The sequence below is a fragment of the Talpa occidentalis genome, unplaced genomic scaffold, assembly GCF_014898055.3.
Source record: "Talpa occidentalis isolate TD23 unplaced genomic scaffold, MPIMG_talOcc4v2.1 talOcc4.3, whole genome shotgun sequence".
NCBI lineage: Eukaryota > Metazoa > Chordata > Mammalia > Eulipotyphla > Talpidae > Talpa > Talpa occidentalis.
The window spans coordinates 109,475,470-109,490,471 of record NW_023603184.1 but is presented as its reverse complement, the minus strand read 5'-3'; the positions used below and the strand labels follow the sequence as shown (position 1 = coordinate 109,490,471).

Here is a 15,002-nt window from a genome sequence, read left to right as displayed (position 1 = left end):
AGAAGATATAATTACTAAATTAAAAAAACGTGATAATGGTAGTCTCAAGACTCAAAACTTTATTTCCCAACCCCACCAAATTATATTTCTGGGCAAAAATATCAGACTAAAATAAGATGTAATGTAGCAGGAAAAAAAGGTCTGCTGCCTAGACTTGGAAAGGCAACTGTCTATATGCAAAACAATAGGAAAAAGCAATTGGGCAGCAGTTCATGTGAAACTGAGTGTGCAGTTGGTCACATGGTTGATAAGAAATTGTAAAAAATGCAGATTCCTTCAGCCTGAGGTAGTCACATCACATTGATTCAAATGCCTGGGATATCATAGATACTTAAATATATTACTTTGCTCAATTCAGCACCCCTCCCCACTTATTTTAAGACAGCCATCTATAATCTGTAATATGAAAAATAGGTAAGGTGATGTCAGGAAACTATGATCTATAGGAAGAGTTAAAGGAACTGAGACAGGTTAACCTTAGGAATCATATTAGTGAAAAACTTTAATAGCTGTTTTCAAATATCTAAAGGACTGTCAAATGTTGTTATAGGGATTATTTTCACTCTGTGTCATTCCAGAGAGCACAGCAGGAATCAGTGGATGAAAGCAAAGAGAAGGCAGATTGTTGACTCAAAGGAATACCTCTATAACAACACCTCAATCTGTACAAGAGGAGAACTATTTGGTGAGAAAATAAGATCTCTATTGTTGCAGGTTTAAGCCAAGGCTGTCTGCAATCTATTAGAGAATTTATACAACACACTTCTGCTTTGGGCTACTCTCTAAGGCCCTTAACAATGCTCAGGTCCTATGATTTTATTAGAAATTTGTCTTTATTTCCAAGACTATTATATGTCCAAATGTTTATTTTTACTTCTCTTATTACATAGATCTCAATAGACAGTTTGCAGTAGAAGGTATATTATTTTTTCTGCCCACAGGACACTTTGAAGAAACTAGTCAACCTTTAAAAATTGCTGATTTACCATCTTAGATGTTTCTTAACTCCCCAGAAGTGATTTATTGGCCGCAATTATGATATATAATATCTCTGGCTTATTAAGCACAAAAAAAAAACCCCTCATGTTTCTGCACTATTATGGTTGAGTTCTCTACCTTAGAAAGTCTAAATGTTCATAGTTAAAATTACTATGGTAACCATAACTCAATTCGTTGTGATTATAAATTACTTTTATCCCTATATGTTAATGTTGATTCTTTATATTCAAATGATATCTAACTGCTCATAGTGGTAAACTTGAATCTCTCCAGAAAGATAATAAATTGGATAGATTAAATATCTTCCCCCTAATGATTATAAAAAAACTGTTTGAAGTGAAGAGTTATTAGAAGTAAGAATAGAAAAATTAGTATATTGTCTGATAAGGGAGGGTGAAAACAGAGGGTCATGGTAAATTATAGCATGCATTGTAGTGGGAAAAGACAAATCAGCAAAATTATATTCTAATTAAAATTAATAAAGTGTGGTACTGTACAGAGTAGGGATGAAAAAATACAGGAGCTTTATACAACTACTTTCCCTTTCTATGCTCATAGTAAAAATCAATAATCAATTAAGATATTTTTCTATAGACCTCAATCTTTAGAATCCTTCATCACACACTATTGTAGACAGTGAATAATCTATTTCAATTCTTCTCAATTCTCATTTTCTTCTAGAAATGCCTTAATTATAAATACAGAAAAGGTAAAAGTCTCCCTAAATTTGTCCTGACCAAATTCTACTGTTCTTATGGATAGAGCTAGGGCCTAGATTGGAGGATTTACTAAAAGACCAATCATGTGCACTTTGGTGATATTATAGAGGAAGAGAACCTTGTTTTATTGAAAGGACTGGGATTTGGACTAAAAGTGCTATGACATTTGGGCAAATAACTTTTCTAAATCATAATTTATTTGTAAATATACATAATATCTATCAGTAATGATGTTCAAAGAAAAGCACTTAGTATATTTCACAATATGTACTCTGCTGGGCTAAGTGGTGTGAGAAAACTGGTATACTTGCCAAGTCAGCCAGAACAACTGAGTCAATACAGGTGATTAATGTGGTCTGGACTGTTGGAGCCAGATCATTTTCACATTTCAATGCTCTTTGCAAGAACCCAATAAAAAAAAAAAAGGACAGCGGATGACTCTTCTCCAAAGGAGACATACAGATGGCCAACAGGCACATGAAAAAAATGCTCATTATCACTTATATCAGGGAAATGCAAATCAAACACACAATAGGATACACCTCACTCCTATGAGAATGGCTTATATATATATGTTTAAAAAAATAAACAGTACATGTTGATGAGATTGTAGAGGAGAATGAACCCTCTATATACTCTAGGTAGACTGATTCAAGTCTAAGGAAAATACGCAGGTTCCACAAGATATTAAAAATAAATATGCCATAGACTGCAGCAATTCTACTCCTAGGTATCTACCTGAAGAGTGCAAAAATATCAATTTGAAGGGATATATGCACTCCTATGTTCATTGTAGCACTATGTACAATAGCTAAGTTATGGAAAAACCTAAGTACCCAAGGACAGAGGAGTGGATTAAGAAGATTTTTTATATACACATGATGGAAACTACTCAGCTATAAAAAGAGATGAACTCTTGCCATCTGCAATGACATGGATGGAACTGGAAAAGATTATGCTAAGTGAACTAAATTAGAAGAAAGGAAAATAGCAGATGATTTTATTCATATGTGGGATGTAGAAAAACAAAACAAAGAAGGGACAAACTAAACTAAAAGAAAACCTTAGAAATATGATTGTAAAACTGAGGCTACTAGAGGGTTAGGGGAATGACGGTAGGAACAAAGGGGGTAGGGGGTTGAATGGTCTATGGCAGAGGACCGAGGGTGCTCTGGTGGTGGGTGTGGTGTGATGTGGTAACATACATCTGAGGAAACGTGAACCTATTACCCTAAGTCATATACAGTGTTGTAAACTAATGTTACCTCAATAAAATAATAATGACTAACACCCTAAAAGGAAAACAGGCAAAGGAAAAAAAATTAAAAAACAAGTGTCAGGCAATGATAAATGTTTTGTTGAAAATAAACAGGGTGATATGATAAATGAGATTCAAAAAAAGGTGTTCTAAAATCCAGGTCTCTAAATTTCAGTCAGAACTTTTTCTGCTATATATTATAATTCCAACATAATAGCTTAATCCACGCTTTTTGAAACATGTTTCTTCAAGAACTTTGGTCACTTATGTTTGGGGAATCCTCCCTTTGAATACTTCTTAGTTCTCTGATATAAGTTAAAAAGCATTTGACTAAATAAATTCTCTGCGAAGATATACCAAGTCTAGGTAGTTTTTAATAATTTTATTTTTCTGTTATAAATAAGTTATTTTAATATGTAAAATTTAAAAATTCTACTGTGAGATGTATGCATTTTTATTGTAACTGATTGGCACATTTTTGGAAAACTCCAGTGGATTTCCCGTTACCAAAAAAGCAAGGACTCTGAATAATTAAAGTAAGTTGCTATCCTTAAGAGTGAGCATCTGTTTTCCCCCAAACACCAGTCAGTAATTAGAAAGATTTATTTTCCTCCCAAATATTTTCATTCTTCATGTACACTGGTTTCTTGTATTATTCATCTTATTTGACATAACATGATTTCAATTAGGGTTTTAATGGTCAAGATACATGTTTCAAGATTTTGAAGGTGAGTAGCTACATGTATTCCCAGCATTTCCTGTCAAAATACTAATGCATCAGACTATCTAATGGATGCCTCAAAATTTCAACTTCAAGTTGAAATGATAAGCATGGTATATTTTGAATGTCACTGTGGAGTATTATTAAAAGCCAAATAATAAAATAATACCACTATTTTGCATCTTTCCCTATTTGTCCTCCTCATCCCAGTTCAAAGTGATAGCCCAAGCTGGGAATGCACGAACAGTACATTTTTAAAAGTGTGCCCATACATTTAATGGCATTCTAGCCATAGCGTGGCCCCAACTTTTACCAGTTTGTTCAGATCTGAACATGAAAAAAAAAAAAAGAAAAGCATTAGTAGCCAATCCTCTTATATATCAATCTTTTAAAGTATAGGTTCTTTTTCTCTCTCCTTTATCCTGTTAGCCAAAATAGCTGTTGTGAGTTAGTCTGTGACCCCTTCTGACAAAATGAAGACAATCACAAAGCTCTAGAACCAACGCTGACTTTTGGGGAGAAGTGAATAGAGAGACAGAAGAGGAGGAAAGGGGTGGAAATGGGCCATGAGAAGAAGAATACATAATACAGCTATGACTGACACGTGACCTTCATTTTGTAGCATTGCCTAAGCTATTTCTCCACCTCAAAATCCTTTATTTTTATTTTTCACTTAGAAGTAAAGTTTGAACGAGCTGGAGTAAACAATTTCTGCTTATCGTTTCTCAGTCCTCCCCTTCCCAGGCTGTGATCATCTGTTCTTCTCCAGTCGGGAACTATTTGCAGTTGTGCTTCCAGCTTCACTTTGCCTCTAATTGCTATCCATCTGTTTCCATTAAGCCGCCAAGCCATTTGTCTCATTTAAATATCTTGTTCCTTTTTCTAAACACTTCAAACCGAATTCTGACCTCAAATATTTACATAGCATTTCCACAGATTTCTGCATCTGAGGACAGTGTCATTTGCTACAGTTTAAAGAATGTTATTCAGCACCTCTCACACTGTGAGTGCTAAATATGCAATTATTATTTACTTTGAGAGTAGGGTAGTAAGAAAAAGTTGAATGGAGTGTTAAGGTCATCCTTTTATAAGAGACTCTGTAAATTAATTTAAAGACAATTGTATCTTTCTTTGATCCACTTTTAAGAAAATTTTCTTGACTTATTCTTTTGAGATTTCAAATCTTAGAAATTTCATTTCATAAAACCAATCACCAAATGGGGTTATCATAACAACTCTGGAGTGTTCCCCTAGTAACCTAAAAAACATTTCTGGTTTCCAAATTCTGTCTCATTGCATATGAAATGACTCAATAAACAGTTATGAGAAAATAGATTCCTTTCCACATATACTATGTGGAATGCGGTGACTTATTTCTCCAGAGGTGACTTTCGAGGTGTAAAACACTTCCTCTAAAACACAACGTGCAGGAATGTATGTGTGAGGTTGTGGGAATTTTTGCCAACCACCTCTGAAACCCCCCTACACACACATTCATGCACACACACTTCAAGGTACCTGTGTCCTTAGTTTGAACTCTATAGCGTCTCCAAAGCATCTCCTAAATTCTCTTTCCCATTTGTCAGGAGGCATGTGTTTCTAATAATCTCAGGTGGGTGCTTTAACCTGTGAAAATCCAAAATAAAAAAAAAAATTAAATACTGATTTCATCATATAATTTTCTTAGCTTCTGAAAGTTTACTTGAAAATCTGTTTCTTTCAACAGTTCACTTCACTGCAATATAAGGTCATCTTTCCATTGCTCCAGACATCCCTCTCATTTCTTTATTGTTTTTTCCTAATTATCTGTCACTCACTTTTCCAACCAACAACAGTTCAAGATCCAGTTCTAATTTAATTCTAGCCAAGTATTCACCCTAGGCTTACCATTCTATTCTTCTATTCCTTGAAGGGCTTTCAGACTTTGCCATGAACAGAAATAGGTGTGTGTAAGGGCAGGAGGACACTGAACAGAGTTTCTATGATTCGAGCAGACGGGATAAAGGAGGAGACCTAGAGCCCTGGAGCCCTCAGTGGCTTTTTCAGGTTTTTATTGGGATTTACCAGGTACACAGCAGGCTCGGGTGCCGGGGGGCCGGGAGGCTGGCAGGCCTCCCAACCCCCAGCAAGTCTTCACTATCTGGGCTCTCCGGCGTGCTCTGGTGGCCTCTGCTTCTCTCTCGTGGTTCTTCTCTCTCGGCTTCTGCTTCTCATTTTTCTGCTGGCATCTCCGTGACACCGCCTTTAAAAGCCCAGTCTCTCAGCCCAGGTGAATCCCATCTATGCATGCCCACACCCTACTCCAGGTGCCTGCCATCAGTCATGCATTCAGGACCCCAGGGCTCTATCATCTCTCCTAATGTCAGGAGGGCAGAAAAGCCTGATATTTTACTTACCCTACACTTGTAAAAGACTTGGTGTCTTAAGCAGTCAGTGACTATAATACCAAACTGTAGTAAATTCTTGGCTGGTTTCCTCTTTCTGGCCCTTATTTCTTTCCTGCCAGAAAGCCTTCTTCACCTCTTTCTCACTTTTATTTTTTCTCTTTCTTGTGGTCTTTCCTATCTCAGGGGTCTTTAATTATCACTTTCTATCTGTTTATGTTTACTCTTTCAGGTATTTCTCAATTTGTTTCTATACATTAGGGTGTATTTCTGTGTTTCTATCTCTAGATGATCTTGAAAATATTCATGTTTATTTTGCTAATTCCTTTCCTCAAGCTCTTGAATATGCTTTTCTTTCCCATCTTGCTCTGCAACATTTGAGCACATTTGCTCATTCCAGGCTTAGAAACACCTACCAGTTGTTTAAGAATGCCAACTGGTAGCTGATCTGCATAGAAAACTGACAGAAGCCATCTTTTATCTCCATTATGTCCAGCTTTACTTATATCCTATTTGGCTTCCTTTATTTTCCTTTTTTCCCCTTAGCTTCAGCTCCCTTCCACTCTCTTTTAACAATAAGCAAGGAGGAATTTTCCAACTTTCACTCCTTAATTTTTTAGTTAAATTCATTATATGTCCCAGTGATTTTTCTTGGATACTATTGGTGTCTGCTTCAATAGATTTGACATGAATCCTGGAGTTTATCCGTAGCTTCCTTTGTAATTCTTTGATTGGTTAGTGCTCAGATCTTGATTTTCTTGGCAGTAAGTATCTGAGAGTACTTATCAATGTTATCAATGTAATATGCAAAGACCTCCTAGAATATATTCATGATATTAGAGGAGTATGTTATGCAAATTGACTTAAGGTCTTTTCCCCTCTACTATCTAATCCACTCTCAAGGTTCTGATAATAGACCAATATAAGGGAACAGGGGTAAAGTTTTATTATTGGTAGTTGATAAATAGATATTATTGTGTGTGTTCATGAATATGCATTTCTGCCTTTCATGTAGTTTGGGTTTTATCTTGAAATCCAGTTAATGAAATGTGGACCTTTTCCAATTTAGTTGTAAAACTCCATCTCTTTCAGTACTATATAAAGTATATAAAATTTAATTTGTGTTTACTGGCTTTTCTTCTCTTATTTTTGGCACAGAATTTGACATGAAATGCCCAACGCCAATATACTAAGAGCTAACGACTTGTTTCTTTTTCATCAATCAAACCTTCCATTTCATTTTATTTTCAGAATCTAACTCTCTATTGAGTTTATCTTTTTCTTTCTCTTGATTCTCTTTTCTTCAACAGTTATAATCTCAGTCTTGACCACATATTAGAATAATAATGAAGAAATAATGCAGCATTAAGGCTTAAAGAATACTTCTGTCCTTATTCTGGTTTATTTGAAAGTAAGTGGAAGCTTGGAATTTGAGTATATTTGTCATTCTTCCTTCTAGTTAACTTTAAAATTGTCTATGGATTAAGATGAAATAATTTTGCTGCTATATGTTTAGTGTCCAAGTTTTGATTTTTTTTTGCCCATTAGGAAACTGGTTCCCTGTTGTAAGTGGTTTCAGTTCCTGTAGAATTAGGTTTCCTGAACTTTGATACTATAGAATCTATCATCTCAGAGAGATGTTACAAGAAAAGGCCTATGATACATAGGCCCTAGACAAATCCTTGATGATGTCATTGACATATGTCATATAGTATGATGACATCAATGTCCTACCTTAAAACAATGTGAGGGACAGATGTCTCAAAATTTTAGCGAGAGAAATAACCATACCCCCTCAGCATATGGACACTATATCATGAACCAATCATTTTTTTTCCATTTGAGCTAAATTTGCAGCTCTTCTCTGGCAAGTACATTGACCCATATGTATCCTAACCTTACTTGGACTTCAATTTATTGCTCCTGTACACATATTTTTCAATTATCTCAATAGACTAATTTTTTTATATTATGATATAGCTATTAATAACGGGACATGGTTGTTCTGTTTGGGAGGGAAAAGGGTATAATCAAAACAGACAAGCCAATAAAATCATCTATTATATACACAAGGTCAGCCCTATAGGAGTACCTTTAAACAGATAGCTCAATGTGAGGGAAAAAAAGCTGAACATAGAAAATGATGGATATTGAAGAACCATCAAGTTTCTATTTATCCTTTAAATCTTATTAATTTTTAGCAGTAAATTTCTTAAAAATGGGGAATCAATGTGTTCATGATATTTACCACTTCATCAATGTCAGTAAATATGTGCAAGTCATTTGCAATATGGAAACTGTCACCTCTCAATTAAGTATTGATTCACCATACAGTAAATTTGATGATAAAAAACTTGACTATGTAAGCTACTTAAAAGTTTGGTAAACCTTTAAGTGGGTAACTTACAGTTAAGAATTTAATTTTATAAATGGTAATAATTATGACAGTGACAGAATGCTTAGCAATTTGCAGCTTAAAGTGATTTTGTTTGAGGGGCCTGGAGCCTGCAAAGTGCTGAACTCTGCCCGCAAGGTTGGCACACTGCCCAAGCAGGAGCAGAAGACTCCTGCACAGTGCTTTAGTCTGAATTCTGCCCCAGAAGTACTGAGTGAGGGGGCTACTGGGGGCAGAACTGAGCTGCCATTTGGGGAGCTTTTAAGAGGGAGCTATGCACACGGGCTCACTCTGATCTGCACACACACACACACACACACACACCATCCTGCTTAGGGATGAGGCAGGGGTTGGGGGTGTGGGGAGCCCCTGATCTCAGTAGCAACAGGCCTCTGCTGTACCCTGTCAGCTCCTGTAATTGTAACTCCACCTCCTACCATTATTCAGTAACTGGACCTTCTCTCTCCCTCTAATCTATTGTTTAGAATATCTTTTTTTTCCTTTTGAGCACCAAAGGCCCTTTTGTTAGCATTTGTGATGGCAGGTGGCCAGACATAGAACTGGTGAGAGAGGTTCTAACCTTGTGACAGTTTTCTGACCCTTTGCCTGATTACAATTTCTTACATTATTTCTTTCATTCTTTAGAATATTATCTACATTTGAGGAAGCTGATAAAGAACTCATTCAGGGTCAAAGGATCAGTAACAGAGTAGCAGGTATGTGAACAGAAGCCATCTACTTTAGCGCCCATACTGTTTCCATGATTCTTCTCTATACCTTAGTTGTATATTAATGATATCAAGCATTGGTCACCAAGCATCATTAACTATTGTTAAATAGAGTTAACTGAAACTATAAATATTAATGTGGAATCTTGGTAACCTTTCATAATTGTAGTAATTAATATAGCACTTAATAATTTTTAATTTTTAAACCTGTGTCAAATTCTTTTTATAGAACTCATGTGTCATTTTACTGTCCTGGAAACTATGAAAGGACCTTTGTTATTTACCTTGGTTTATACCACATAGAGTTGCTCCTTCTAGAACCTCCTTCACAAATTAATGCTTGAAATTTAAAGCACTATTTTCCCCCTGGCATCTCATCAATAGCTATGAAAAAGTAAAAGGATCATTTGAGAGAATCAGTGATATCCAGAGGATAAAATATTGATTGTTTTTTTAAACATAGCATGCTGAAAACCACCTATGTTATTTTTAAAATGCCTGGGATTTGAATAATGCTCCATTAATTAAGATTTAGGACATTTAGTAACTGACCTTAACATAACCTCACTATCAGAATAACATAAACTTTTGGCTTTATTTTTCCTTTCAAAATAGTGTCAAATTCCAAACACTGAACTGACGTTACAGTTGTCTTGGGTACAAAGGAAATCATCCTTTACCCCTATGTGTTCTTCTAGGTTGGTGAATAATCAAGAAAGCATCAGACAGATAAGAGAGAAAGCTAAAAGAAGTTTAAAAACAACATGTAGCCTCCTGTACACACGAGAGATCCTGTGTGCCTGAGTAACTAGCCCATGTAAGGGTGCGTGCTCTAAAAAGGGTCAAGTCATCTGCCAAACAAAGGCAAAGGAGACTGACTCAGTGTGAAATACTTTTCATAGACTTGTTGTGCATAGAGAGACGAAATAATCTTCTGAATAATAGTTTCCCAATAAAACATCAAAATTATCCATCTGCTCTTGGGCAAATGCCCAGCCAAACAGGGTTGGCCGAAGCAGGGCCACTGGGGCCCAAATATTTACTACAGGTCTAAAGTGCCTTCTGGCAGGGAACCTCAAGAAAGGGCTTATGTAGGTCCCCGCAAGCAGGGACAGAAGGAGATTATCACATCAAGATAATGGATGCCATTGTTTTTGCCAAGGACATTCTACTTGTCTCTCACCTACATGTTTCTTCTAAATATCTCTTCCAAGTATCTCTACATGTCTCACCTTCACATGTCTCCTCCAAGTCCCTGTATGCGAGTTGAAACCAAAAAAGCAAGAGAAATATAGGCCCACCTGCCCTCCCTGTTATGTGGGTACCACTCAGCTCTGACCTTGTTCCCAGTAGCTCCCCAGCTCAGAAAGTAGAGTTCATGGCATACTGGAGTTTGCACTCCAAGGTGGCTGCATGTAAGTGGGAGTAGGGACAAGAGTACCTGTTCACTGTGTTGCTTCTCCCCCTTTCATGGAGGTAAAAATAGAGAGAATTTTACAGATAAATATCAAAATCAGGAGCCTCCCTTGTGGTGCAGGGGTTAAGTCTCAGTGTTATCAAGATGTAGCCAGGCACTGTGACACGAGTTCAATCCCCAGCCAGGTAGCTAACCCACATGGCTCAGTAGACCTCTCCTGTCTCACCCGCTACTCCCCTTAGCAGAATATTTCAGTAGATCTGCCTGTTCTGCTCCCCACTCTGTCTCTGGTGAATCCTTTCACCCCCTGCACTTCCTGCCTACACCCCAGTTATTGTATGTATAAATAAAATAAAACTTCAAAAAATATACTTCCACTTTCAAAATCAACTTCCACTCAGACTACAGAATCTCTCCCATGATACAAATATCTTCCCCAAAAGACATATTTTGGGGTGGCAGAGTTTTGCTCCCTTACACATTTTTTTAGTGTAATATGGTATTCCTTAGCCCAAACTAAATGTTAGAATCATCTAGGATGATTACTATCATCCAGGCCAAAGAAGTCAGAATCATTGGAGGTAGGACTGTACTTCCAATATTTAAAAAAACTCCCCACTTAGTTCTAACTTGAAATCAGGAGTTAAAAACCATTAAATTTTCATGGGATTCATATTGGAAAGGAATGATTGTTTTCTCTACCACAAATATCTCTATATGGCATTTCTCCTTAATTGATAACCAACCTTTCTTTGCATTACAATTTGCTTTTTTAATTGCCCTTGGCAGAGCACAGTTGTTCTGACTGGAAGTCACGTAAGTCTCTCCTGCTCCCCTGGAATGGCCCCAAAGTGAAATTAAACAGAAAGGCTTTTTATTTTGAAATAACCATAGATTCAAAGAAATTTGCAAAGGTAGTATACAGAGAGCTTGTGCATCCTTCATCAGCTTCCTCCATTGTGCCCATTTTATATAACTATAATATAATATTAAAGACAGGGATTAGTCAATGATTTGCTGTATGCCTATAAATCTGTTATTTTATCTGCAATCAGCAGCACTATATCAAGCTACAGAACTAGCCCATCACCCACAGATCTCCCTGTGCCACCCCTCTACAGTCACATGCTGTTCCTTGCCACAACTTCCCTATCCCCTGGCGACCATTGATCCATTTCTCATTGCTATAATTCAACATTTTTAAAAAAGATTTATTTATCTATGAATACAAGAACTTGGGTACAGGCCAGAGGTGTGGGGGGTGAGAGGATTCACCAGAGACAGAATGGGGAGCAGAACAGGCAGTTCTACTGAAATACACTGCTGAGAGCAGGGGGCGAGTCAGGAGAAGTCTGCTGTGCCATGTGAGTATCTCCCTGGCTGGCCGGGGATTGAACTCATGCTGCAGAGGCTGTGGATAGCTTCATAGGTTATGTCTTAACCCCTTGCACCACCAGGGAGGGCCCTATAATTTAACATTTTAAGAATGTTATATAAATGATTGTAGGGGAGCGAAAGTCTGCCACCCCAAAATATGTCTTTTGACAAAAGGTTTACTTCATGGGAGGGTTTCTGAAGGCTAGGTGAAAGTTGTTTTTATTTCATCTGTATACTTCTCTCTGTAAGGATCTCCCCAGAAAGAGACCTTATCTCTTATCTTCTCACCACTTCAGTAGAGAAGGCAGAACTAACTATGCTTACCTGTTGTTTGCTGTTGCTATACACACAGTAAAAACCTGAACTGAATTTCCTTTTTCTTCCTCCAACTCCCTTGTCTGAGCTAAGCTATTAAGATGGCATCAAAAGCCATACAGCCAAGTTGTTCAGTCATGCTGGGTCTCTCCCAAGTATATAGGAGGTATAGATGTTACTATTAAATGTCTTTATGACTTTTCTTTTTATCTGTCTGACACTTGTTTGATTATTTGTTAGCCTTGAAGAACCCAGACGGGTACAGTTGGGGTAACCCAGTGCAGACAAGGGGCTGCACTCCCCCTTCTGACATCTGGACACCCCTCAGACAGGAGGGGAGATGCCTGCACAGTGCCACCGTGACATCCTGAGCATGGGGGTCACTGGGATGGGACAAAGCTGAATGAGCATTTTGTGAGCATTTAAAAGGGTGCTATGCACTGTGTGCTTTCATTTTCCTCTAACTTGCGGTGGAAGGCAGCTGCCTCCAGCCATGTGGTTGGATGGTGTGCCATTGTCTCCCCCTTTGTTTCTCTTTCCAGCTTTAGATTTTGGTATCATGTCTGTGCACTCTTTATTAAATCCTGGGCTTAATAAAGGATATTCTAGAATATCCACTTGCTCCAAGTACCATTTGTTGAAAACCTATCCTCTTCCATTGTGTTGCTTTTTCTTTTCTTTTCTTCTTTTCTTCTTGTCCTTTTATTTCTACTTTTCATTCTTTGACCAAAAATCACTTCCCACTAGGACTCTCTTGACTTCACCCAACTGGGAAAGAGAGGGGTTTCTCCTTACTTCTTCCATGAGGGCTCCCTATAAGCAATGTTGTTACCTCTGAGCTGAGCTGAAAGTCTTGAATCTCCACTAGGCACCTTCTGACACCACTCCTGGAAGAGTGAGAAGAGTTCCAAATCAATATGGGTGGGGGTGGAAGTCCAAGTCTTCCTTCCCTCTCTTCTGGTCTCCACTGCAGCAAAGAGGGGTCTTCTTTACCATCTAGCTGGGATGCAAGTCTCAGCTTCCCACTCTGCATTCTCTGATGCCGTCCTAGAAGTGGGGAAGGAGTCTTATCTCTTAATAGTCTGGCAAGGGTGAAAGTCTAGACTCACCTGTATTTTTTGTGGTTTGGATAAGGGTGGATATTCTCTAAATATTTTGTCTTGCTAGACTGTCCCTTTCCTGGCCCATTCACAAGGGAGAACAGAATTTTCTTGTTTATTTTTATTTATCTATTTTGTGTGGTTGTGTTTTGTCTGTGTCATTAGCATTTTTGAGTTTCTGACTTCTTTTACACTTGCCCTGGGTTGTAAGAGGTGAGAAGAAAATGCAGGGAGTTCATTGTCTAAATCTTTGAGTTCTGAGTTCCCTAGCTGGCCTGATTTCTTCCCACCTTTCACAATCTTATTATATTTGTTTTATATATGTATCTGTCCAAGATTTTTAGCAGTGCCTAGTAGGAGAAATAGGGAAATGCACCTCTACTCAGCCTTCCAAAAGTGATAGCATGAATTTGGAATAGATATGATACCTGGTATATAACTTACATAGACTAACCTTCAAATTTGCTCAAAATATATATCTGCAGTTTTTGAAAGACTATGGTAATATCCAGAAAATAATTTTTACTTATATATGTAATATTGTTAATCATTTTTTGACACCATTTAAATCTCACAATACTATGTCATAAAACATTATTCTCTTATTAATGGAGAAACTAAGTTTAATGAGGTTAGGTAATATTTCTTTTGGTTTTCTGAAGAAAAAAGTTTTCTTTAACTATGATGTAATATTTTAGCAATACTTACAAAGTTTCTTAGAAAAATTCAGTGAATAAAATTGTATTAGGAGCCCAGAGACATTGCATTTTCATGCAGATTTATATAAATTTTATTCTCTGGGCAAGTGCATTCAAGTTTTTGGTTTTGAGTTTTCTTAACTGTAAAATGAAGGGTTAACCTTGATTTCTAAAATCTTTTCTTGAGTAATAATTTTATGATTATCTAAAACATACAAAGAGAAATATAATTTGGAATTTCAAGAGGGGAGGGGAATTCTGAGTAGTCTGAAGAGCTCAATCTGCAGTAGTGTAGCTAGTGGTGGCAATGCCAAGTGAGAATGAATTCAATAGACTGTTCCAGAACTCTTATCTTCTATCTTTAATATTTATCACCAGATGTAGATTTACAAATACAAGTGTCTGAATACGCAGGTTATGTGAGTCATGGAGTAGATCCCATGAGCCTTTGTGAGTGTCAAGACTGAAACAATGAGATATGAAAACCATTGTCCTTGGGTTTTAATGTAGGAGGAACATGTGCTGGAAACCTGCCACTCTAAGCACTTAGCAGGATTATTATATATTTAGATGCTTCATGAAATGGTGAACTTCAATGGTTAATGCCCTGATTAAAGTTCACCTATATAACGTCTCTTATGATTATTCCATTATTTGGTGCCGAACATTTTCATTTTCTCTGCTTTGCATTTCAATCTATTTGTTTTATTTTATGTTCCTAGCTTGCTCAAATTTTATGAAAGGAGGAACATATTGCCATGTGAGAAGATAATGGATCTGTACATCTGCTGAGTGTTCTTGTTCATGCAGAGCAACTTCATATGTACAAGAAAAATAATTCAACATAAGTTATATGTTTTTTTTTCTGTAGATCCCTTCAGCTGTTGTCTT

The 15,002-nt window shown here is 37.0% G+C and overlaps 1 long non-coding RNA gene across 1 annotated transcript in view; it reads right to left on the bottom strand.

Annotated features, from left to right (window-relative positions):
- The window catches only part of LOC119255991 (uncharacterized), a 55,737-nt gene extending 49,839 nt beyond the window's left edge, over positions 1 to 5,898 (bottom strand). The window contains exons 1-2 of the long non-coding RNA XR_005127598.2: positions 5,762 to 5,898; positions 5,216 to 5,323 (exon numbers count right to left, since the gene is read on the bottom strand). This is a non-coding gene — a long non-coding RNA (uncharacterized LOC119255991). The remainder of the gene's footprint in view (positions 1 to 5,215; positions 5,324 to 5,761) is intronic.
- Positions 5,899 to 15,002: the final 9,104 nt, after the last annotated feature.